At 34.7% G+C, this 26,603-nt stretch overlaps 1 protein-coding gene across 1 annotated transcript in view; it reads right to left on the reverse strand.

Annotated features, from left to right (window-relative positions):
• Positions 1-26,603, reverse strand: part of CNTN5 (contactin 5) — a 1,123,225-nt gene that overhangs the window by 837,865 nt on the left and 258,757 nt on the right. Inside the window, exon 2 of the mRNA XM_024574613.3 lies at positions 3,141-3,278. The gene's annotated coding sequence lies outside the window, so the exon portion shown is untranslated. The remainder of the gene's footprint in view (positions 1-3,140; positions 3,279-26,603) is intronic.

Below are 26,603 nucleotides of genomic sequence, written 5' to 3' on the forward strand. Positions count from 1 at the left end.
GGTATTTTGGTACACTCTATATAACAAATTTTCATATAAAATATTTTAAAACATTATCTTCCAAAAAACTACAAATATATTTAAAATTAAATAACTAATTTCACAAATGGCAAAATACAGATGTTTGTAACAGACATCTTATATGAATTAAGAATTTATTATTGAATAATAATTTTGGAAGGAACTGTTCCATTTCCCTTCCTAACAATTAGAAATTGTACATTCCTGCTTATCTGGACATACTATCCCTGAAGGACTATTGTGAACACTCTAATTGTTACAAAATTCTTTCTGATATTCAGCCAAAACTATCTCCATGGAACCTCCCCATTATTTTGTCAATTCAGGATACCATTATACACATATTATGCCAAATAGAAGTGCTGTTAACTCACAAGATGTAACAACCTACATATGTGAAAAAGATTATTTTCTTTCTTTCCAATATCTATGCAATTTTCAGACCATTAAGGATCAAAATTAAATTTTCCATTGTTGAAATTGGGAGAACACCCCACTCTACATTTTCAGCTGTAGTACTCTGCAGGTGCGTACATTGATACTGAGAACTAGAATGTGTGATTTTTTGTTTGGTTGTTTTCATGAATGATGAAAATGCTGCCAATTCTGAACATCCGTAAACCTAAAGCCACTTAGGTAGGCTCTTCTGTAATGGAACAAAGTTTTTTTCTCTTGGAACTAAGCCAACACCTACTGGACAGAATGGTGTAAGTTACTGAGTGAAACATTTCAGTCTCAGAGGCTGAACTATGGACCCCTTTTAATACATGTCGCCTTTTATTATAGCCTGAATTTAGTTGATTGTGTCAAGACGAAACTGTCAGTGTCTCCCTGAATGTTTTTATTAGTTGTGTAACAGATTAGGTGCAAGTACATGAATGAAATGGGGTTTCATTTAATGTGACACTGTGAATCGACTCTAATCAGATTCATCAATTCTAATTCACTTACATCTCTTTTGGAGTGCTCAGTCTGTCTCCCTTGTTTCAGTGGCTTCCTATTTTACCAATATGCTTTTCAATTAGTTGGGCAGAGAAACAACAGGAGCGACATGACAAGACTGAACGATGCTCTGGCAAAACTGCTTCCAACGGTTCCCTGTACCGTTGAATAAGCCCTACATCCTCAATGTGAAGCCTAGATTGATTAATAGGTGGGAAAAATCTCTTCTCAAAAATTAATTAGAGTCCTGTTGAACTACTTGAATTTAATATAATTCAGCTGGTAATTGATAGAACACACCAGTTCACAGGTGGCAAAGGCATTCACTCCATTCTATTTCCATCTGCTGATACGTCTAACCATAAATTTAAATTGCATATCCATATCCATCTGGAAGTAAGCATTAGATCCAAAATTCTCTTACCTGCAGCTGGTATGCTATGTTCAGTTGTCTTTCTTTGAAAATGTCACAAGAAGCATAAATAAATGTTTTCTACATTACAAAATTCAATTAAGGTGTCTACATATAATTTACCTTTGGTATTCACAGGTATTGAAGAAGTAGTAAGTTAATAAAGAGTCTGATTTGTCTGAGATGCTCCAGTGATTAAAAGTTATGAATAAAATGTTTATATACAGAAAAAAATATAGAGATAAATATCTTCCTAGATGTGCATATATAATTTTTAGATGACACATAATTCTTATTTTAATTTTATTTTGTATCTATAACTTATTCTGAGATCATTCTTGTAGCAAACATAACTACACTCATAAAATTTGGGTAAAAATCTGTGTAATATTAGAATATAGCTAAGGACTAATTTATGGGGAACTCACTCTTTTCCATGGTTTGAGGATTCAGGATCAGAGATTTCTACCCACTTCCTTATCTTTCCTCTCCACTTGTTTTCTAGTCTTTAGGAAAATGTAAAATTTATGGTTGTTTTTCTGTGCAAAATTAATTTTAAACACCTGGTACAGTTAGGGCTTTCAATAAAAATGACAAACTGGTATGATTTAATGTAATGAATGAAAGATACGTAAAATGCAAAATTTCCTGCGGTGGCCTTCCATGATCTGGGCATGAATAATACAAAGTGCAATCCCATTGCTCAAACTCTAGACTCTTACACTCTCCTACAAAACTGCTCTCAAATTCAGATTTAGTCACATTCATTTTTTGCCTCTAATTTTGAAGCCACATAAAACTGAAAGCATAGAACAGGCTGAGGAAAACACTTCCCAATATTTTGAATCAATTAACTTGAATTAACCTGAAAAATTAAAAGTCAGATATATGGCAGCTTTGGATTTGGGTGTGATATTGTCAACATTTTACAAATAACAGAAAAAATATAATTGTATATCCAAAGTTAATTGACATCCTTGATTGATTATTTAAAATACAACATAAAAATTATGTAAGTACACACTATGGAATTAAGTTACTCTGTTAATGCCCACTTAGTCATGAATATTAAATATGTCTAATGATGTATTCTATAGTATGTTAATAGATTCATTTTAAAGGACTTGGTATGCAATGGTCACTTTTACTCAATATAGACGCAATTAATATTTAATGGTTTTAATTATTGTATAAGCATTTAAGAATGTGAAGCTGCTGAGCAAAGGGCATCAAAGTCACTTTCATTTGGGAGATTCCCTAATGAGGTGGGTATAACTGAACTTTTCATTGACCATGACTTCCTGCTTATATAACATAAGCGTTGTTTTGAATCCCATGCTGTCAGAAATCATAAAATACATTCACTAGCATGTTATATACTGATTGAGGAAGATAGTATGAAATAGGAGACTGCAACGGAGTACTGTGTACTGTTCGCCTTATTATTTTCAGCAAGTTAACACATCTGTATGTACTTTCCATTCTCATAACAAACTAAAACTTTAATAAAGACAAAATATTTTACTATTTTTCACATTAATATTATTTCCAGAATATTTCTAGTGTTTGTGCTTAGTGACTAAATCAAGGTTTCTTCAATTTAAAGGTAAAACACTCACTTATTTTGAGTATATATAATTTAAACTTTAATATATTGAGGTTTTTGTTAAGGATTTCCATAAAAGATACACATAGTATTATGGTTGCTCTTTTTCTTCAACATTCTTTTCAATTTTAAAGGCAGATTAATAAAGGTAAACTGTACCTGCTTCCTGAAACAGGGTCCAAATTATGAATTTCAAAGAGGAACTGGTTTCTGTAAAGATATCCTTTGACAGCAGTAATGCAAAACTGTTGCTTAGTGGATTCTGAAGGACAACAAATAGCAATCCTTTCAGGTCATCTGTTAAGAAAAATATATATGTTATTGTGATTACAAATAATCTTTCTTTTTAACTTTCCATTATTTAAACATAACCTACTTTTCTTATTATTTTATATCAAGTCTATATTCAAACAGAAATTACTGTCCTGTTTACCCATATCAGTAGACACAACAATTTTAATTACATATATTTATTTAGTTGTTGCTTTTTCAGATTCAATTTTTCTGTTCTAATTTATATTTAATGATAAGCACAGAAAAATATTACCTTAACCAAATTTTCATGAATTACATAAAACATTTAACATATCATCCAAACAGAAACCCAAGGTATGTTAAGACATTAACTACACATTAGATGCCATGAACTTAATAGATATTTTCAGAACATTCCATCCAACAGCAGCAGAATATGGTTTCTTCTCATGGATACATGGAACATATATCAGGATATAAATATGTTAGGCAAAAATAATTAATTTTTAAAAAGTTGAAGTCATATCTACTATATTGTTTGACCACAATAGTATAAAACTAGAAATAAATTATAAGAAGAAAAATGGAAAATTTACAAATAGGTGAAGATTAAACAACACGTTACTGAATAACCAAGGGGCAAAAAAGCAATCAAAAGAGAAATCAAAGAAAGTATCTTAGGCAAATTAAAATAGAAAGGTAGCATACCAAAATTTGTGGGATTCAGCAAAAATAGTTCTTAGAGGAAAGAGCATGGGTGAAAAATATGCCCACATTAAGAAAAAAGAAAGATTTCAAATAAATGATGTCACTTTATATCTTAAGAAACTAGAAAAAAATTGAGCATCACAATTAACAGCAAAAAAAAGGAAAAAATAAAAATGAGAGTGGAAATAAATACAGACTATAGAGAAAATAAAATGATGAAACTAAGAGCTGGTTGTGTGAAAAGATAAACAAAACCCACAAATCTTTAGTGAGACTTACCAAGTGAAAATGAGACAGGACTCAGTAATTAAAATTAGGAATGAAGGATGAGATATAACAACTGATATCACACAAAAACTAAGGTTCATAAGTGATTACTATGAATGATTATGTAAGAATAAAATTGAAAACCTAAAAGAAATAGATACATTCCTAGAAACATAACCTTCTAAGACTGAATCATGAAAAAATATATAAACAAGCAGCATTGTTCCCTCTCTGACCACTCCCTCACATACAGTGCCACAACACAGCAAAGTGGGTTGCTCTGCCTCGATGAATACCTAAGGCTCACCCGTTACAATGTAACAGGTGTGCTGAGATAAAGAAATATGGCCCAAATGAAAGAAGAGATCAAACTCCAGAAAAAGAACTAAGGGACAAGGAAATAGCCAACCTATCAGATACACAGTTCAAAACGCTGGTAATCAGGATGCTCACACAAGTGGTTGAGTATGATAGCAAAATAAAGGAAGAAATGAAGCTTATACAAAGTGAAATAAGGGAAAATATACAGGGAACCAACAGTGAAAGGAAGGAAACTGGGACTCAAGTCAACAGTTTGGAACAAAAGGAAGAAATAAACATTATACTAGAACAGCATAAAGAAACAAGAATTCAATAAAATGAAGAGAAGCTGAGGAACCTCTGGGACAACTTTAAACATTCCAACATCCATAAAGAAACAAGAATTCAATAAAATGAAGAGAAGCTGAGGAACCTCTGGGACAACTTTAAACATTCCAACATCCAAATCATAGGGGTGCCAGAAACAGAAAAGGAAGAGCAAGAAATTGAAAATGTATTTGAATAGATAATGAATGAAAACTTCCCCAATCTGGCAAAGGAAATAAACATGCAAGTCCAGGAAGTTCAGAGAGTCCCAAAAAAGTTGGACCCAAGGAAAAACACACCAAGACACATCATAGTTAAGTTACCCAAGACTAAAGATGAGGAGAGAATCTTAAAAGCAGCAAAAGAAAAGCAGAGACTTACTTATAAAGGAGTTCCCATAAGACTATCAGCTGATTTCTCAAAAGAAACCTTGTAGGCAAGAAGGGGCTGGAAAGAATTATTCAAAGTCATGAAAGGCAAGGACCTACAACCAAGATTACTCTATCCAGCAAAGCTATCATTTAGAATGGAAGGGAAGATAAAGTGCTTCCCAGATGAGGTCACGTTAAAGGAGTTCATCATCACCAAGCCCTTATTATATGAAATATTAAGGGATTTATCTAAGAAAAAGAAGATCAAAACTATGAACAATAAAATGACAATACACTCACAACTAATAACAACCAAACCGAAAAAAAAAGGAAAAGAGAAACAAACTAAGCAAACAACTAGAACAGAAACAGAATCACAGAAATGCAGATCACATGGAAGGTTATCACCAGGGAGGGGGAAGGGAAAGAATGGGTGGGGGGAAAGGTACAGGGAATAAGAAGCATAATTGTAAGCACAAAATAGACAAGGGGAGGATAAGAATAGTATATGAAATGGAGAGGCAAAAGAACCTATATGTACAACCCATGGACATGGGCTAAGGGTGAGATCCTGGAGGGAGGAGGGGTGTAGAGCAGAGGAGGATAAAAAGGAGAAAAAGAATGGGACAAATGTAATACCATAATCACTAAAATATACTTGAAAGAATAAACATGTAGGAATAAATACACAATTTTTATAAATAAATTCTGGGCTTTTTTGGATCCCCCCTTTTATTCTCAACATAGGGGGAATAGAGGGAATGAACCTCAAAAAAATGAAGAATATATATGACAGAAATACAGCTGACATCATATTCAACAATAAAAAATCAAGAGCTCTTTCTCCAAAATAAGAAATAAGACAATGATGCCTTCTATTGCGGAGTGTATTCAGCATAACATAGAAGTCTTAGCTGGAGGAATTAAGCAATTAAAAAAAAAAAAGGCATACAATTGGAAAGAAAGAAACTATTTAAAAAAAATTTTCAGATGACATGATTTTAAATGTAAAGAACTTTAAATACTCCACCCAAAAAACTGTTAGAACTAATAAAAAATTCAGTAAAGTTGCAGGATACAAAATCAATATGCAAAAATCAGTTGTGTTTCTATATACTAGTAATAAATTATTAGAAAGAGAACTTAAGCAAACAATCCCATTTATAATTGGATTAGAGAAATAAAGTACCTAAGTATAAATTTAACTAAGGAGGCAAACGATCTGTACATTGGAAACTATAATGTACTGATGAATGAAATTTGAAAAGACACAAATAAATGAAAAGATATTTTGTACTCATGAATTGGAATAATTAATATTTTTAAAATGCCAATGCAATTAATATCAGCTTACACATTCAATGAAATCCCTATCGAAATTTCAATGGCATTTTTTATGGGAATAGAATGAATAATCCTAAAACTCAAAATCCCTGAATAGCCAAAGTATTCTTGAGAAAAAATAAAAATGGAGGCATCACAATACCTGTTTTAAAACTATAATATGAAACTGCAGTAGTCAAAAAAGTATGTTATTGCCATAAACACAGAGACAGGGACACATTGAAACAAATAGAGTTCCCCAAAATAAATCTATGCATATATGTCAATTAATTTATGAAAAAGGAGACAAAATGTATAATTGGGAATGCAGAGGATCTTCAATAAATGGCATTGGAAGAAATGGAGAGCTACATGCAGAACAATAAAATATGACAATTATCCAACACTATACACAAAAATAAACTCAAAAATGGATTAAAGACTTGAATGTATAATATGAAACTTCAAAATGCCTAGAAGAAAACATAGGTGGTAAACTCTTTGACATTAGTGGTAAGCTCTTTGACATTGGCAATAGTTTTTTGGATTTGACATCAAAAGCAAAGTTAACAATAGCAGAGAAAGTGGGACTATATCAAAGTAAAAATCTTCTGCACAGCAAGAAGCTCATCAAGAAAATGAAAAGGCAACCTACCAAATGGGAGAATATTTGCAAACCATATATCTAATGAAGGGTTAATGTCCAAAATATACAAGAAACTCATACAACTCAACAGCAAAACAACAACAAAAACATTAAGAAAAATTCCCCCCAAACCAATGAAATATTAAACAATTCAATTAAAGATTTTCAGAGAACTGAATAGACAGTTTCCCAAAGTAGACATACAAATGCCCAACAGGTACACCAAAAGGTGCTAAACATCACTAATCATCAGGAAAATGAAAATCAATACCACAATAAAATATCACCTCACACCTGTCAGAATGGCTATCCTGAACACAAGAGACAGTGTTGGCAAGGATGAGGAGAAATGGAATCCATTTGAATTCTTGGTGGGAAAGTAAATTGTTGCAGCCACATGGAAAACAATGTGGAGATTCCTCAAAATATTAAAATTAGGACAATTATATGATTGGGTATATATTTAAAGAAAATATATGTATACATGTGTATATATATACACATACACACACAATGGAAATACTGTTTAGCTATTAGAAAAAAGGAAACCCTGACATTATTGACAACATACATGGACCCTTGACAGTATTATGCTAAGTGAAATAAGCCAAACAAAGAGAGACAAATAATATACAGCATTATCTATATCTAAAATCTAAAAGGAAGAGTCAGACTCATAGGAAGAGTCAAAAAGTGATTGTCAGAGGCTTGAGGATGGAGAAAATAGCAAGAGGTTAGTAAAAGGGTAATACTTTGAGCTTTTAAGGTAAAAAAACAAAACAAAACATGGTGACTATATTTGATGACTGTATTGTATAATTGAAATTCCCTAAGGGGGTGGAACTTAAATATTCTCCCCCCAAAAAAGAGAAAAAAACAGAAAAAGGAAAGAGAGAGAGATAAATATGAGTTGGTGTATGCATGAAGTAATTAGATGGGGGAATCCTTTCCCACTACATATGCATATCAAATAATCATGATGTATGCTTTAAATATCTTACAATTCTATGTCACTCATATTTCAATAAACCTAAAATAAAAATATTTAACACATAAATTAATACTTATATTTTAGATTTTAAGTTTGTATGATGATTCTATGCTATACCTAGCATTTGCAATATTAAATTATACTTATTATTCATTTGATTTAAGTATTCACAATATTTATTTCTTCTTAAAAGCTTGTAAGTGACTTAGATTTTTAAATATGTTTGCAAATTATGTGAGTACACCTTGCTTGGCGTCCTATATAAAATTTACATGTGTGGGGCCATCTTTATTCTTTTTTATTTCTGATAAAGTTTACTGTTCCTATGAAACGTTCCATTCAAAGAAATTGTACAAGTATTTTCCTAAAATTTATTCTGGTATAGATTTTCCTAAAATTTATCCTGCTCTAGATTTGTGAATATACTAGCATCAAAACCAGCTCATATTTGCCCATACATATGACATAACTTATGTCAAAGAACTAAATTGGAAAACAAATTTTGGAACCTTAGACTGAGGGCCTCATTCCATGTTGAGATACTACCAATACTACCAAAAGTCAAAGGAACGCAAAGGTATAGTTCATTATCAAGTTGAGAAAATGTATTCCAACTGTTTGCAGTCTTCACTACCATCAAGATTATTGAACTTTATGACTCTTATTTATATTAGTTGGAACCGTAGGAAATTGAGCTTTTTTTTATCAGACCAAAATGGTTTAGTAGTAGTAATTTTATGAGTCAACCAAATATTTTCTCTAATCCTAGTTTGCATTTTTAATTTCAAGTCCAAATGCTAACTATCATACAAAGCCACTGTTTTTAGTAATATAGAGAGCTAATATATTTTTTCAAGCTCACACTACAAGTACAAAACTATACAAGAAAGCAGATAATATACTTAAGGTCGCTTCAAAAGAAACTTAATTATTGTGCTCCTATCAAACCAAACTGTTGTCTATTTTGTTGAGACAATTATGAGCAGAAGGAATTAGCCACTTCTTTTCTTTTTCTGTTCTTTATCTCTCTGTCTTTACTTCCTTTTCACCTTCCTTTGCTGTCCAGTCCTTCCTTCTCCCTTCTTTCTCTTCTTATCATGTCACAGTTATAAATTTCCAATCTATCCCTTAGAGGTAAAATTGCAAAAGGCAGGCATGACTTTTTTCCTGGGGTTTGTAAACTTTAGCAGGGAGTTAGTTACCTAAGTAAACAGCAAAAGTTTATTTAAGAACTTAAAGAGTTATATTTCTTTCAGCTCAGGCTTTTATTAGGAAGAATTATTTGGAAATTAGAATTCCACGTTCCCGTTATAAAAAGATCAACATTCCATGTTCCCAAGGTCAAGGTCTTGTTTGGAAAGGAGTAGGATGCTGAGAAAATATAAAATCGTCTTCTAAAACACTCCAAAATAGTGGATTCTCTCTGAGCTTTCTGACATGACCCACTCCTTCTGGGCAAAGATATAGACGGTGCATCCAAGATCAGACATAATGAGAACCAGAGAGTGATAGTGAGTCAGGGGTCTACCTTTATACTACCTTTTCTGTAAAGTACATCTGTTGATTCTGTGCAATGCAATGCAAAGTGTGCGTCAGTGGACATAGCCCTGACTTCAATATCTCCCTAACTGGATCATCCTTGTGTCTTTGTAGGGGTTTCAGTGGCCAGCTGACCAAGACAGGAAAAGGCCAAGCTTGGGTGAGGGATTAGTCTCCTCTGTGTGTGTAACCTGAAAACGAGCACTGTGTTACAAAGGCTGACTTTGAAGGATGTCTGCAGGGGGCACAGGGGCTTCTTTTAGGGAACGGTGAACTTGGTCATCCAATATTTGTTGAAAGAGAAATAGACCAAAGTAAGAATATATTATATATATATATATATATATAATAACAGATGATAGCAAATGGTTAGGCTCATTGGTCCAGGGCTGGAAGGAAAGAGGTTGGAAGGCTGGTGTTATGGGCTGAATTGTGTTCCTCCATAATGCGTAGGCTGAAGCACTAACACCCAGTGCCACAGAACGTAACAGTATTTGGACGTAAGGTCTTAAAGAAGTAATTAAGTTAAAATGGGGTCCTTAGAGACCCTAATTCAAAATGACGAGTGTCTTTATAAGAAGCAGAAATTGGACACACAGGGAAACACAAAAACTATACACAGACAGACAACCATGTGAAGATACATAAAGGAGGTGGCCAAGCAGAGAGACCTTCAAGAAGTCAAACCTGACAACACACTGATCCTCAACTTCTAGCATCCAGAATTATGAGGAAATAAACTTCTGTTTTATAAGCAAACTAGCCTATGGTATTTTGTTTTGTCACTTCTGGCAAACTATTACAACTGAAGACACGGATATGTGAATAGTAGACATATTGACTTATAGATGGGGATGGGCACTGTACCATCCATTAAGAACCACTAAATAAACCAATACATAGAGTACCTTGGCCAACTAAGTAAAACCAGTCCCTGTTTCCAGCTATTCCAGTATAAGCATGTGGAATAATGAACAGTGGCCATCCTGGCAAGGATACTGGTTAAGGCAGAGGCCCCAAAACATGGGAGATATTCAATAAAACTGATAAAACTACTACCACTATAGAATGTCCAATCTGCCAGCAATAGAGGTCTACACTGAGCCCGCCCACTACTCTCTATCAGTATGACCCCATTCCATGAGGACTTCAACCAGCTGGTTGGTGAAAAGTTAAATACTTTGGTATCCTTACAACCTGGAAAGAAAAGAGATTCCTCCTGACTAGAATCAACACATATTTTAGTTATAGATTTTATCTTCTTGCCCACTGGTCCTTAGCTAGCACCACTCTTGAGGAAGTTGCCAAGTGTTTGATCTATTTTCAAGACCTTGAATATCAATTGTATAGGACCAATTGCCACTTAAAAACAAGAGGTACATCAGTGGACACATAGGCATGGGATGTCCTGGTTTGATCACATACCTCACTGTCCAAAATCTCAATGGAATTAGTCTTAACAATATTTAAAAACATTTCTCTGTGTGTGTGTATTCACTTTCTGTGTTAGTGTACTCAAGAGAAAGAGACCAATAGGAGATATAATATAACAAGGAATTGGGCTAAAGTACAGTGTGATTATAAACTACAGTGTGACTTGGAGTCCCAAGATTTGGAGTCAGCACAGAGAGCCAGTGGCATAGTTCCAGTCTGTTCCTGAAGGACTGAGAACCAGGAAAGCCAATGATGTAGCTCCAGTCTGAAGGCTGGCTGGCTTAAGGCCCAGGAAGAGCCAGCGTTGCAGCCAGGTCCGAAAGAAGTACCATGCTGATGTCCCAAGTTGAAGGCGGTTGAACAAGAGGAATTTCCTCTTACTCACAGGAAAGTCAGTCTTTTTGTTCTTTCTCTCTCTCTCTCTTTTTTATTGTTGTTCAAATACAGCTGTCTCCATTTCCCCCCACCACTCCCCCAAAAGCCAGCCGTCTCCATCTCCCATGTTCAGTCCTACCCCTCGTTGGCTTTGTCCACGTGTCCTTTATACATGTTCCTTGACAATCCTTCTCCCTTTTCCCTTTGTTCTCTCAAGGCCTTTAGTTGATTGAGCAGAACCACTTACATTAGGGAAAGCAATCTGCTATACTCAGCCTTGGATTCAAATGTCAATCACATTCAGAAACGTCCTTACACAATAAAGTCTGACCAATGTCTTGGCACCCCATCATCCAGTCAACTATGCATCATGTTTTCTTAACCCCACATCATCCTTTAACTTTTGTTTTGTTTCACTCTCATACAACACAACCACATTTTCCCAATGGAGTTATCTATACCTACTGTGTTCATTTTCACATCTCACATTCGTTCCTTTTCTCTTTCTCACTGATACCTGCATTCTCAACATTCCTCTACCACACCTTTAAATGTGGGATTCATCAAAGTTTAGTACTGACCTTCTTAAATATCTATTTTATAATTTCTTCCTAAACAATACAAGACATCAATATGCTGATACATAAATAATTTCCAAATTTATAACCCTTTGATTCCTTGGGTTTCTCAAAGTCAAGACAAAATTAACATGTATAAAATTGAAATCAGGAACTCTATCCATTTCCCTTACCAACCCTTCCAACAACAGTAAAAATAACCACGTGATTGTCTGGTGTTCTCAGTCTCAGTGAATGACCTCACCATCTTCCCAGCTACAAAACCCACAATTCTCTTATATCTCATTCTTCCTCATTCATGAATTCCATTATTTACCAAATCGTGTTTACTTGATTTCTTTATATGTTTTAGACCTTTATCTTCTTCATTTCGATTACCACTTTTAAATGAACATATTTTCTGCATTTGCTATTGAATTGGTTTCCCTGCATTTCACTATTAGCCTACTTTAAAATGATCTTCATGCTGTAGCCAGAATGATAGCTCAAAATGCATGCCAGATAAATGGCTGGATATGAGTGTTTTTTCTTATTTATATGTTCTTGGTCTTTATGTATATATAATCATAAAACTAATTGACCTCAATAACACACACACACATACACTCGTGTGTCATTTAACAATGGGCATACAATTTGAGAAATGCATCATTAGATGATTTTGTCATTGTTCAAAAATCATAGAACAAGCCCTGGCTGGTGTGGCTCTGTGGATTGAGTGCTAGCCTGTGAACCAAAGGGTCTCCAGTTCAATTCCCAGTCAGGGCACATGTCTGGGTTATGGGCCAGGTCCCCAGTTGCGGGCATGGGAGAGGCAATCACACACTGATGTTTCTCTCCTTCTCTTTCTCCCTCCCTTCTCCTCTCTCTAAAAATAAATAAATATTTCAAAAAAAAGAGAATAATATCAAAAAAAGAAAAAAATCACAGAGCATACTTACATAAGCCTAGAGGGTATAGCCTACTGCACACGTAGGCTAATGGTTATTGCTTCTAGGCTACAAGCCTATGCAGCATGTTACTGTGCAAAGTGATACAAGATTAAATCAAGTACAAGATAAACTGATGCAATCAAGAGACTCAGTGAAAATGAGATGCATGAGGCTGCTCTAGAGTGACACAGCATGTTGTAGTACAGCAAACCTTTTTTAATAAGTAGAAAGAGTACACTCTAAACATAAAAATTATAGTATAGAGAGACATATAAATCCATAATATTTATTATTATCAAGTATTATGTACTGTATGTAATGGTACATGCTATACTGTTGTATGACTTGACTATACAGTAGGTTTGTTTACACCAGCATCATCACAAGCATGCTGCATTAACACTTTGTGCTACCATATTACAATAGCTATAATATCACTAGGCAACAGGAATTCTTCATCTCCATCATACTCTAATGGGACCGCTGTGGTATATGTGGTCCATCATTGACTGAAATGGCATTATGCAGTGAATGACTATAATTATTATTGTCTCATTATGTGCTGCTCCCTGTGTTAGTTATTAAAAATTCAAATGTGAAGATAAAGATTTGTCCTTAAGCAGATCCCATAAAAGTGCAAGGCTGGGGAACAGCCAATTTCAGTGTTGTGTAATAAATGCTATAATAGAGAGGTCATCCTGGAGTTATGGAATCACAGGGAGAGAACCTAGACCGTTACTGAGCATCCAGGGAAGGCTTTCAGGTGGAGGAGACTTCCCAGTTGAAGAAAACTGAACTTAAGCATGAATGGCCACAGTTGTGGCCAGGAGATGAGTGAGTCATGTGGTTGGGAATCTTGTTTGCAGCATGCAAGAACTTAGACTTGTTTTCCAGGTTGTTGTGAGAATTAAAGAGAGTCCATTGAATAAAGACCAACAGTAACAATCAGGTGAATTCTTATACACATATTAAATACCACAGTGTACAGAACGCTTCTAAAAATGTTAGGCCGTTTAAGCTTCAACCTGCTTTTACTGGTGTCAGGACAGATATTTTTCAAAGAGCCTACAGCACACAGAAGGCTGCAGAGTAAGTAAATGTCAGAATCTGGCCTGGCACAGTCTGATCCACTTTTTCTGTAAATGGGATATAACATTATATAATTTTTAAATGGGCATTACTGATGTAGACTGTATAGAAAACTGTCCAAATAGTCAATTAATGTCAAATATTATTTGTGTTTTCAGAAATGTTTAAGAGCTTAACTTTTAATTTAAGTGTTAATTATATTGTAGTGAATCATTTATGATGTGCAGTCAATTTTTAATGATACCAGGTGGATCATCCTAATTCCATATTAACTATATCCCACTGACACGATTTCTTCCCCGCCCTGCTGCCACCTGTCTGGTACCAAATCCACTCAGCTGTGGAAACTGACAGCTGGTTCTTCAGGGGGAGTGGTGGGAGCAGAAGTCAGGTGAAAATGACTCATTAGCAATGAAATGGAAAAAATGTGCAGACTTCCCTGCGGACATTTTGGATCACTCATACTTCTTTTTCTTTCTTCCTTTTTTTCCCCCCCTAAGGCTTTTCTCACTCTGATTACCCAATGAGAGTTAATTACAAAATTGCACTTCATATTCAAAAGTTTTTGAAATTTCTATGAGGTTATGACATCATATTTAATGAATTTATTTAGATTTCCTCAACACTCGCTGAGGTTTGCTCTTTGACCTGAATCACAGCATAAGTGCCAAAGGAAAAACACTCTGATTTTTGGCTTTCTGAGCATGCCCAGAGATAAAGTATTAGAAGGAATCCTGAAATTGCAAGTTGGCATCCTGAACTCCAGTCACTCCGTAGCTACACAAAATTACATAGTTCTCCTAACTACTCTGGACATCAGATTACACATCATGAAGAGAACAAAAATTTATGGGCACTGTGATTGAATTATATTTAATTGTAGAGTTTTAAAATCACTTTCCTGTTTCCTTTAGCTTTATTTACTTAGAGTTATTAGTAGATTACTTATATCTCTCAAATATCTCATATTTCTCGATTTTCATACTGTTTACTAAACTTTTCAGTGTGTATATGGAATGTCTGAAATAGCAACGAAGGTTTATACCCAGATTTTTAAATATGGAGTTCTTAGAAAAGTGCAGAGATAGCTATATTTATATTTAAGTTATATTTAAAAGCACAACTCTTTACAATCATTTCTCCTATGTTATAAATTATTAGCAATTGAAACATCTAAAGGAAATTTTCTTAGAAAAAGTTAATGGTTGTGAATGTCTCTTAAATGCTCTTCCAACATTGGAACATTATTTATGTTCAGCTGGAGAATTTTTCCCATTTCTGAGACCAAAATGGTAGCAACAGTAAAAGCTCAATGTGCAAACCAGCTCTGAGTGCATAGCGGCTCCCTAATAGCAAATAGCATAGTGTGCCTTTTAGAACGTTGGTTCTCCAGAGTTTGTCCAAGAATAACCCTGTGTGCCAAGAATAACCCTGAAAATACCAAGAAAGACTGGGCGGAGTTTCAGAAATAAACTTTCCTAAAACCACATCTCACCTTTTATGATCTGAACTCTTTTCGCACAAGTGCACTTGCCTTCTGACCCTTCTCGTTTCCCCGCAGCCTGAAGCTCTACCATTATTAGCAGCCGTTAGAAGCCATACTGTTACATCTGTCATTATTAGTTAAGAATATCATCTAACTTTAAAGATACCTAGAATTTTTCTTCTTTAGTCTTTTTTTGGCTTCCTCACTGATGGGTCAAAAGGGCTGCCTGTAGCAAATAACCAAGCACAGACATAATTGTTGAAATATTTCATTTCAAAAAGCCATGAACTCCCAGACCAACCTTGTTACTGCCATTAGTCACACACCTACCACACATCTTCTATCTTGAGAAGCCCTTATCTCCCCTAAGTACAATGTCATGGAAAAAAAAAAAAAAAAAACCCTGCTTTTCAGACACCACAGCAAAAATCCTCACAAAAGACACAGCAGGCTGAAGTCGCTTTTTATAGGCTTGAATCTCTTAGGGTGCTGAGAATCTCTGAGAGCAGCTAAAGCTAAAAAGGTCTTTCCTGCCTTTCTACCACGGGCACTGCAGCTGTTAGCACTTCTGGTGTCAAGGTACAAATGTCACAAAGGTGCTGTCAGTAAAGTAACACCCACAAAAAAAAGCCAGGCAGTCTGGCTGGCCGCCAGAACACGTAATCATCTTGTTATATGCTGCTTGGAGCTGGACATCTGTTATCACTGTTCCCTCCAATTGCTCTTAATTGATTTGCTTCACATCAATGGAATGAAAGTTGGTGGTGTTGTTGTTTCTGTTTAAAGGTTTAATTTCAAAACTGAAGATTAACTAAGGTGCTTAGAATGTTATAGTTCAGCTTTCTGTGACTCATAAACATATGTGTCATGGGAAGAAATGACTTCCATTAAAATATGCCCCCCAATCCCCCACCTCATGTGCCTTCCATGGAGAGGAGAGGACATGTGAAAACATCAGATAAATAAATGAGAGATGCACAACATTTGCATGTTTCTTTTGATAACTCTATGAATTCTGATGAGAGAAAGTTAACCATATACAGGTAGAAATTATTAATCCCTGAAGTGATTTCTTAGTCTTTAAGAATATCTAGACATTTACTACAAAAAGGTATAAAGAATTTGTTATATTGTCTTTCCTAAAACTCTCTAATTTGACTTTGGTACAATGCCAGAACTTCTTAGGGGCAATGCAAAGTTGCCTTTCTCTAGGGATGGGACTCCAGGGATGTGGATACAAACTGCTTGGCATCATCAATTACTTTGCGATTTGCAGTTATTATCAGCTTTAAACTTGGATATCATAATTTACTAACCTATTTGTCAGCATCTACAGAAATATGTCTTTGGCCTTGGAGCAAACCTTGTGGATACTTTTTCTGGGGACATCTGCAACCAGAGCACATACTTAGAAAATAAGAACGACTTCTCTAGAAAAAACATGGCATATGCTCTTTTTATCATCTGATGAAAAGGACAAATATCACAGGCATTACTTTCCCAACTCCACATTTCATATTTATATATATACATGTACACCCATGCCCACAAGGTATACAAACTCAGTTCCTTCTTCATTATTTGTATCATCCTATCAAAACTGCTTTGCAAAGTTTACAGCAGACTTTTAACTAAAAGAAATAACTACGAAACATGACTGGCTTACTGTATATGTTCAGTCCGCACAGTCCCCTTCATCTCTAGTTATCAACATCAGTAACCTATTTCTAGGCCTTATCTTCCAAACCTGTGTCCAATCAATACACACACGTGAATACCACATAGGCCCCTCAACCTCATTATTTTCATGCCCCCTATAAGTTTTGCTTTAAAAATATTACATCTACTTCTTACAGATTTTCATTTATGCAGTTCCTTGGCAAAAGCAAAGTAAAACAAAATATAAAACATCATTTTTCCTTGACATTTGTTTATCCCAACTGTTCCCATCTAATAATTTACTGTATATTCTGTGATTATAACTCAGGAATAGTCACCAAATCAGGACCCTCTTTGCCATCTTCAATGCTAATGTTCCACCTGGTGCCTTCATCACTTGAACAATGGAAGCAGACTCCTAACAGTTTTTCTTGTGCCTCTTTCTCTCACTATCTTGATTTGTCTGCTCCTTTAGACTAGAATCTGTCTGCTTCCTTACGAACCTAACTACAGTGCCGCGCTCATGCACAGAGGCTTCCCTTTGCCAAAAACTAATGTTCAGGACCTTTAGCCCGATGCTATTTACAATCAACTTTTTTCCAACTTCATTAACTGAACTACTCGCCAGACCAAATGCTTTCATTCTTCCATGATGTAAAGTGTACTTTTCACTCTGCCTGGAATAGACATCAACGCCTTCCCATCCCTTTATTACCTCACTACTCAAAGTGTCGTCTGCAGAACAGCAACATCAGCATTACCTGGGAGACCACTACACACGCAGACTCTCAAGTTCACCCCAGTGCTACTGAATTGGAATCCCTAATTTTTAAAAAACCTCACTATTTAGTTTACACAAAAATATTCTCTCTTCTGTGAAGCCATTCTCCTTTCATCTTCCCGCTATATTCTTTTCATTCCCTAATATATTCACATTTGAAAGCATTATGGATATTTTAATTATACTTGGACACTTCCTCCTCCTCCCCTCCTTTGTCTTCTCATCTCTCCTTTCCTCCCTCTTCCCCTTCTTCTACTGTCCTCCACAAGCTATCATTAATTAAGAGCAGCAGCAGTACCAGTTTTTTTATAGCAATATACACCTCGGGCTAGGTGCCAATTACTCAGATTTCTCCTTCCGGCATGAGTTTCCTTCTAATCTTGCTCCAGTGTAAATTCTGTCTTTCTTTGCCCAGAGTTAAATATTCTTTCTTGCTATGTGATTATAAAAGTAAAACTAGACTTCACAAACAGTTACCACTGAACCAGTGAAAGCAGTTATTTGGAATGAAATGATGTAAATCCATCTATATATGGCATGACATATCCATATTCATGAAATGAGCGAAACAGCAATTCCGAGTTTGTCATGTAGTACACTCTATCAAACTATATCTGTGCAGTTGTACCAATTTTTAGAGGAGCAGTTGTGAATTGTTGAAGTATTTCAGTTAATAAAAATATTTTATAACATATACATGCACATATACTCCACTTGGACTAGCAAGAAATAAGTTTTTTGGTGATTAAATATTAGATGAATATTGTTCAGAAAATTTATACTTCATTTTTCGTATGTTATCCCGCTGAGAAGTTCTAGCTATCTAAAAAACTGGTATTCAATTTGTTAAATATTTGATGACTTGAATCTTGAAATTTGCTTAGGGTCACATGACTTTACATATTACATGTTTCTGACCCTTTTGGGCTGATGTGGCTTCAGATCTCCTTTCTAACTCAAGTCCCCAGGTATCTAAGGGGAAGACAGTCCTTGCCGATCTTCTTCATTTGGAGCACAGCATATGCTGACCCTGCAACATCTTTCTATGTGCAAATCCATTGTTGAGCCAATAAAGTCTGGCCTGTTACTAAGGCTCAAGTGATATAAAATTAGGGAACTTTTCTGCAAACACAATATTTACTACTGCAGCTGTAAATGATTAGATTAAATCTTGCTTTTCAGTTGTCTTGATTTTTATGGAAACAGTTTAAATGGGCTTTGTTAAATAGCCTTTATAATTAGGAAATATAAAATTACTGAGTATCAATTTCATGTAAGTCAATCCTTCTTTGAAAATGTACACTTTAAGATGCTTTATTTCACACACAGGGTTTGTGTTCTGTGGTAAATTAAATTCACCTAAGCAGAAAGGATACCCATCAAATTCTAAATAAATCATGTTGTCCTTTCATTTAATAGGTAACAATTTTTCAGCTGTTTTGATGTTAATACCTTCTTCATACATTCTTAGCTTCTATAGAAGTCTTGAGTCTATAGTACATTATTGGGTGATGTGTGGGTCACAAACATTAATGATTCAAATAAAAATGAATTAATGAGACTTCTATAAATAAAGAAGTGAAGAGCTGTGTAAAGCTCAAATAATTCAAGCTGAAAATAGGTCACAATGATCTGTATATTTCAAGACAGTTTACTTTTATTCCTGAATCATGACTATATTTATGAAATTGTTTTGCTAGTGTGAACTTATATGGTTTAACTAAACCTTATTTGGTTTATATTTGATTTCTGTTCATTGAACTTGGTATCCTAGAGAAAATAACAGTGGTAGAAAAAAAATCAGGGATGATGGGATGATACTTAAGAGAAGGCAGAGGTCTATGTAATTTGGGGTGTGGTATAATTCCAGACAGTTCTGGGTGTTCCTCTTCTTTTATCTCTTCCTTCTGCTCTCTATTGAATAAAACCACTCTCTCTCCTTCTTTTTTCAGCTGAAGAGTAGAATGACTTTGTTCAGTAAAATCCTGTCTCATTCTCCTTTTTATAGAAGATTTACAATCACATCTCCATGCTTCAGATCGCTTTTGCCATTTAACAGTTGACAGACTTGAAATAATTATCTTATTTTTTTCTGAATTCCTCTTTTCCCTGCTTACCATATAGGCTTTCTTTGAGAATATAATAATGGTAGCTAATAGTTATTGAATATTCTCCAAATGCTGTAGAGTCTTCTCAGAAATTCACAGAAGCTATTTTAACTATGCCTCACAACAATCCTATGCAGAAAGGATAATTTTTTTTAACACCGTACAATTTTAATGTAGGCAGATTGAGTAGACACCATTTTCTTAAGTGCCCTGATTATATGATGCCACCTTCTGCTGAATGAGAAGGAAGAATATCATAATACATATTGTTAAGGATAGTATAAAAACAGTTCTTCCTGAAGCTTATTCGTTGTGTAAAACACTATATTTGTCATCATCATAATCTTTAATATATAAGGAAACTAAGTCTTATAGAGGGTCTATAATTTACCTCAGATCAGAAAACAAGGATATGGTAGTATTATCTTTCAAAACAACGTATGTTGGCTTTAACCCAGGAATATCATATTATATCTTTTTTGCTCTCAAGCATCATCATTGCACTGCAGTTTTTGAAGCAGTAAATAATACATTTGTTGTAACTAAATAATACTGTTATGTATGAATTAATTTGTTTTGTTTTTGTTTGTCAATTAATGTAAAATGAGGTATGTACTCAAATTTCACTGAAATACATTTTCTCTACTGTGTTTCCAATATTTCACTTCAAATGCTAAGGCCTGATCACCATCAAAGAATGAGTCGGTGGCCTTTTCAAACTTCTCCCCTGGCTAAAAGGCAGTGACGGTCAACAAAACAGCCATCTGTTGTGATGTCTTCACACAGAGTGGTGTAGGAGGCGTACAAGTCTGAAGAGAAATTTGCAAACTATATTTCTAGATGGTAAATAGGACAAAGAAGTAATTTTCATATAAAGAGAAGCTCAAATAAAATATTTTTTTCAGGTTGATCTTCATTTCAAGAATGAAGTGTCATGAGCCAAGAGAAAGAAAATGAGTCCCTCAAGGCTGCTTTACAGTGCTGACTATAAAAACTCAGAAAAATATTCTGTTCAAGAGTTGAATCAAAGAACTTTTTTCTGTTTTAACCTTATTTATTTTTCTTTTTATTGAGTTTATTGGAGTGACACTGGTTACCAAAATTATGCATGTTTCAGGAGCACAATTTGACAACATATCTGTACACTGTGTTGTGTGCCCCACCCCAAGTCAAGTCTCCATCCAACACCATTTATTTATCCACGTATACCCTCCTCCACCTCCTCCAACCCCCACCCTCCCCAGCAATCACCACACTGTTGTCTGTGTCTGTGAGATTTTTCTTTTTCTTTCTTTTTTTTTGCTGAATTCCTTTACCCTCACCCCCAGAACAAGCTCTTCCCCACCCCAACAGCTGTCAGCCTGCTTTTTGAGTCGGTCAGTATTTTATTGTTAGTTCACTTTGTCCGTTAGATTCCACCGAGAAGTGAAATAATGTGGTACTTATCTTTCTCTGACTTATTTCACTTAGCATAATGTCCAACTATGGTGTTTCAAAGGGTAAGATGTCCTTCTTTTTGATGGCCAGGTAGTATTCTGTTGTATAAATGTACCATAGCTTTTTTATCCACTTCAGCTGCTTCCAAATCATGACTATTATAAGTAACGCTGCAATGAACATAAGGGTGCATATATTCTTTTGAACTGGTGTTTTGGGTTTCTTCAGATAAATTCTCAGAAGTGGAATTGCTGGGTCATAAAGCAGTTTGACTTTTAATTTTTTGAGGTAAAACCATACTGCTTTCCACAGTGGCCTCACCAATCTGCATTCCCATCAACTGTGCACAAGGGTTCCCTTTTCCCCACATCCTCTCCAGCACTTATTATTGATTTATTGATGATGGCCATTCTGACTGCTGTGAGGTGATATATCATTGTGGTTTTAATTTGCATTTCAATGATAATAAGTGACTTTGAACATCTTTTCATATGTCTATTGGCCATCTGTATGTCCTCTTTGGAGAAGCGTCTATTTAGGTCCTTTACTCATATTTTAATTGGGTTGTTTGTTTTTTGCTGTTGAATTTTATAAGTTCTTTGTAAATTTTCGATATTAACCCCTTAATAAATGTATCAGCAAACATGTGCTATCATTCAGTGCGTTTTCTTTTCATTTTGTTTGTGGTTTCCTGTGCTACACAAATATATTTTAGTTTGATGTAGTCCCATTTGTTTATTTTCTCCTCTGTTTCCCTTGCACAAGGAGATATATCAGAAAAAAATGTTGCTATGAGAAATGTCCAATATTTTACTGCTTATGTTTTCTTCTAGGATTTTTATTTAAGCTTTTATTCCATATTGAGTTTATTCTTGTGTGTGGTGTAAGAAGGTGGTCTAATTTCATTTTTGAAGAGACTATCTTTACCTCATTGTATGTCTTTGCCTCCTTTGTCAACACTGTCCCACATTTGAAGTATTGTTGGTGTCAAAATTTGTAGTTTTTGGCATAATTAGCCACCCTCTCAACCACCTGTTCTCAAAAGGAACCCTGACTTTGACTTCCTTCTTTGCCCCTTTCTCCCCCATGGTTACTTAGCTCTAAAATGAGATAATATCAATGCCTAATTTATGAAGCAATGTATATCCAAGAGTTTGTAAATCGCCAAATCTTAAATGTTATTATATATTACATATTTTCTTTTTCATAAAAAAATCTCATCTACAGCTACACCACGCTGAAGTGCCTAATCTCTTCTGATCTTGGGAAAAACTCTATACTTATTATTATAATCAATTTTAGAGTACCCCTGGCCTCAGAAATCAATTTCAAAACATAAAAAAGACCTTATCGTGTCTTTATAAAATTTCAGAATCTCAAATTGTTTACTGTAAACTAACATTTATCTCAATAATGACTTATGAAAACTTTCCTAAGTATTTCTAAATAATTTAGGCACTCACTTTTTACCTTCTAAAAACACTTGTACAATACCTATTAAAAAACAGATATGTTATTTTTGTTTATTGGCCTGTTCTTCTACTCAAATATGAGCTCTGTAACAGCTCTTTACTTGTAGGTTCTCTGTAAATCTTTCTTGAATGGACAGAAAAAAGAAAATACGTCATAAAAGGAGAAAAAAAACGTTATGATTTACAGTTAGTACTAAAAGGAAACAGAAAGGAAGCAAAGGCTGTACAGTACAGTTTGGATATTCTCCATTCTTCTGACAGTAAATTAGCTTTTCATTTGGACGTTACTTTCTTTCAGAACAGTTTGATGCATTTTAAGTTGATGCAGTGGTGCATGTTATTAAAGCCAAGAATCATAAATTATTCCTTAAATCATTGAGTCTTGGGAAAATAGAAAGCCAATGAATCACATACCATTTGAACATTGATTTAGCGTTTGCATACGCTTATGCTGTGTGTGGTGGATGTTTGGCTCCAGCAGGTCTGCATACTTTCTAATTTGCTTGAACACTGTGTGAAAATATTCCCATGATCCTCTTGCAAAATATGACAGCCTGACATTTTCTTTAATTACAAGACTTGATCTGTTTAATAGCACAAAATTGGCCTCCAATTTGACAGACCTCCCTTTTAAAATCAATGGTTAGACTCTAGGGCACCAGCTTGGTCATCAAGATCAATATTAGAAAAAAATATAGCTTGTCAAGACCTCTCAGCCTTTTATTGATTCATGGGGAGCAGCTCACAGATTGAATAATGATATTGGAGCTCTGATCCAACAAATAGAAGCCTCTTACATTGATTTCAGTATAGGCAGATGAATCTGATAAATGCCACAAGCATAATATAATTATCCCAGCACTGTAGTTAGATAAAGATGAATGCTTTCAGGAAGAAATTATATATATTTAGAACACCTTTTCTTTTTTTAGTTTCCTCAAGAAAGAAATAACAAAAGTATTACCTTAGTCTTATTAGAAACATAACAAACAATAACAAAAAAAAAACCCACTAAAAGTTATTTCATTACTACCAAAGAATAAAAGAGAAATCACCATGAAAAGAAAAGGAGAAAAATCACCATGAGAAGAAAAGTAACTCATAATTTTCTCTTGAACACTTATTTATTTAAGTAAAAATATGGTAAATTTCTAGAAAGAATATTTCTAGAAATCATTGTTCTTCAATTCTAGAGCAATGATCCAAGTACGAGGTAATTATATTCTTACCCAAGCCACATAATTTATGTAGACCTTGATTTCTTTGTCATATGAAGTACTAAGAAAATAGTATCTGAATATTACTTTAAAAGTGAGGAAAAACAAATACAGAACAGTTGATGTTAGCTATCCTTGTATTTTATTAGTAATTATAAAAAATCTGTAATGTTGTTTCATTTTCACCCCTAATTTGAATGCTGACAGAAGGTTTTAAGGTAGTCACACCCGTGGGGAATGGGAAACTGTATAGCCATACCCATGAGGATGTTTCCTTGTACTGCAAACAATAATTATTTTTAAAAAAATCAGAAACAAGATTTTGTGATTCCTTAATACTTTCAAAAGTTCATGGATTTTGTTCTTAACACTACTAAACTGTATACTTAAAATAGTTAAAATAGTAAATTTTATATTTTGTATATTTTACAATTATAACTTTATAGAAAAAGTTTAAATATTTTAATTCAGTTATGTCTAAAAGTTAGAGAAGTACACACAATTTATGCTGTACAAAAGCAACTTGGAAACATCTTTATATTGCTAGCTAATGTCTACACTAACAATGATAGCTCACTGAACGTCCACAACTTAATTTCCAGATTTAGTCTTACCACGGCATAAGTGGGGGTTCAGGGGGAGGGACCATCACTGGCTACTGCTCTTGGTTTGGAATCCCTGATGAGCTGGTTTCTGAGGGCAGGTGGCATCCAAAACCTGGGCTACAATTCCTTCCAGCAAGCTTGAAGCAGCCTTGGGCAGTGAAGACGTTGTCAGCAGTTTGTTATTTTTTAATAATGACCTTGGTGCACACTTCTTTTACCATTGCTGAACTCAAGCCAAATAACTACTTGTTTGGGGGATGAGAGATTTCCCAGGAAGACATAACTTTGGAAAAATCATTGACTATGCTCAGTGGAGAGAGCTTTTCGCAGACATCAGTGTGGTTAGATCTCTCCATCATCTGCAGTGTTGCTAGATTTTGGTTACTGTGTCAGTAAGTGGGAGAGGGGGAGGGGATGGGAATAGCCCCAGTTTGCAACATCACAGAGACTACTGTATTACTGGGATTCCATGGTTTCTCTTGGAGAGAGTTTTCACTTAGTTCTGTGATTTGCACAAATTGCAGAATTCTGAAATGGTTGAGTATTGCTCCATATTTTTACTGCTTTTGGGGGGGATAAATTACTCTCTGAGGTCCACAGTTCATCATTCCAGAACTCAGTATCAACATCTCTCTTTTGAACTGTCACTCTAAAACAATATTTCTTCTCCTAATAATAATCATCATAGATAGTTCTGTTTTTCTTTTTGAACTTCAACCTATTTGGTACCTCTTGAAACACTTTGCTATTCCTGCTCCTAGCTCTAGATAAGTACCTCATCTCTTTACCCATCGCAAATTCCACACCCCCCTAGTCCATCTCTTCAATCCTCTTCTTTAATTCCTTATAATTCCTCCTTTAATTCCTATTCCTTATACATAAGTGCTGTATTTTTTTATTTTTTGGTTTCACTGGAAAGTCCCTCATCCTTTTGTTTTCCAGATTTAGTCTTACCTTGACTTATTGATTACTACATTTCAAGAGCTCTGCCCAATAAGTACCTGTTAATGTAGCAACTCTGTTTTTAATAGTGTAATCTTTCATAAATTTTCTATTTATGTTACTACTTTTCCTTTTACTTACATTAATCAAGATGCTCACGACCATGTAAATTATTCCATTCTTTTTGCCAGACTAAAAGGGTCTGCTCCATGCAAATGCGAAGTTATATTAGGACTGTTTCCACCAACCTTTTAACTTTAAGAATTTGACTTTTCTGGAAGCACCTTTCTGTCCATATCAGCAAATATACCAGCAATGGAAGTTAACCATCAGCCTTCCTGGTTCAAATATTGTGATGGTTTTAAAATAAACAGTAGCACTGATCTACTTTGCAAAATCACAGCATGATTTGGAATTTAAGTATTGCCACTTATTTGCATTTTTCTTCTCACCTGCCTTTTTCTTTGTATGATTAAATCTTCAGAACAGATGGTAGAAGATTATCAATAAAAGGCGTTGTTAGCCTCAGTGTGAATCCACTATGCTCAGTCAAAATGCATTGCTTAGCCACCTGCTCATTTATCACATTCAAAACAACTGTTTCCTGTTTTAGGCACTTTCAGATAGAACAGCTAATTTCTCTTTTCTGTGGATTAAGAACTGGAGAAGATATTCACTTTTCTAATAGCTGCTTTTAAAATACTGTATGTTGGCTATACATTATATAACATGCAGCTATAATTTATATAATTGCAGACTTTTAATTTGACACTTATTTTT

The sequence above is a fragment of the Desmodus rotundus genome, chromosome 5, assembly GCF_022682495.2.
Source record: "Desmodus rotundus isolate HL8 chromosome 5, HLdesRot8A.1, whole genome shotgun sequence".
NCBI classification, from domain to species: Eukaryota; Metazoa; Chordata; class Mammalia; order Chiroptera; family Phyllostomidae; genus Desmodus; species Desmodus rotundus.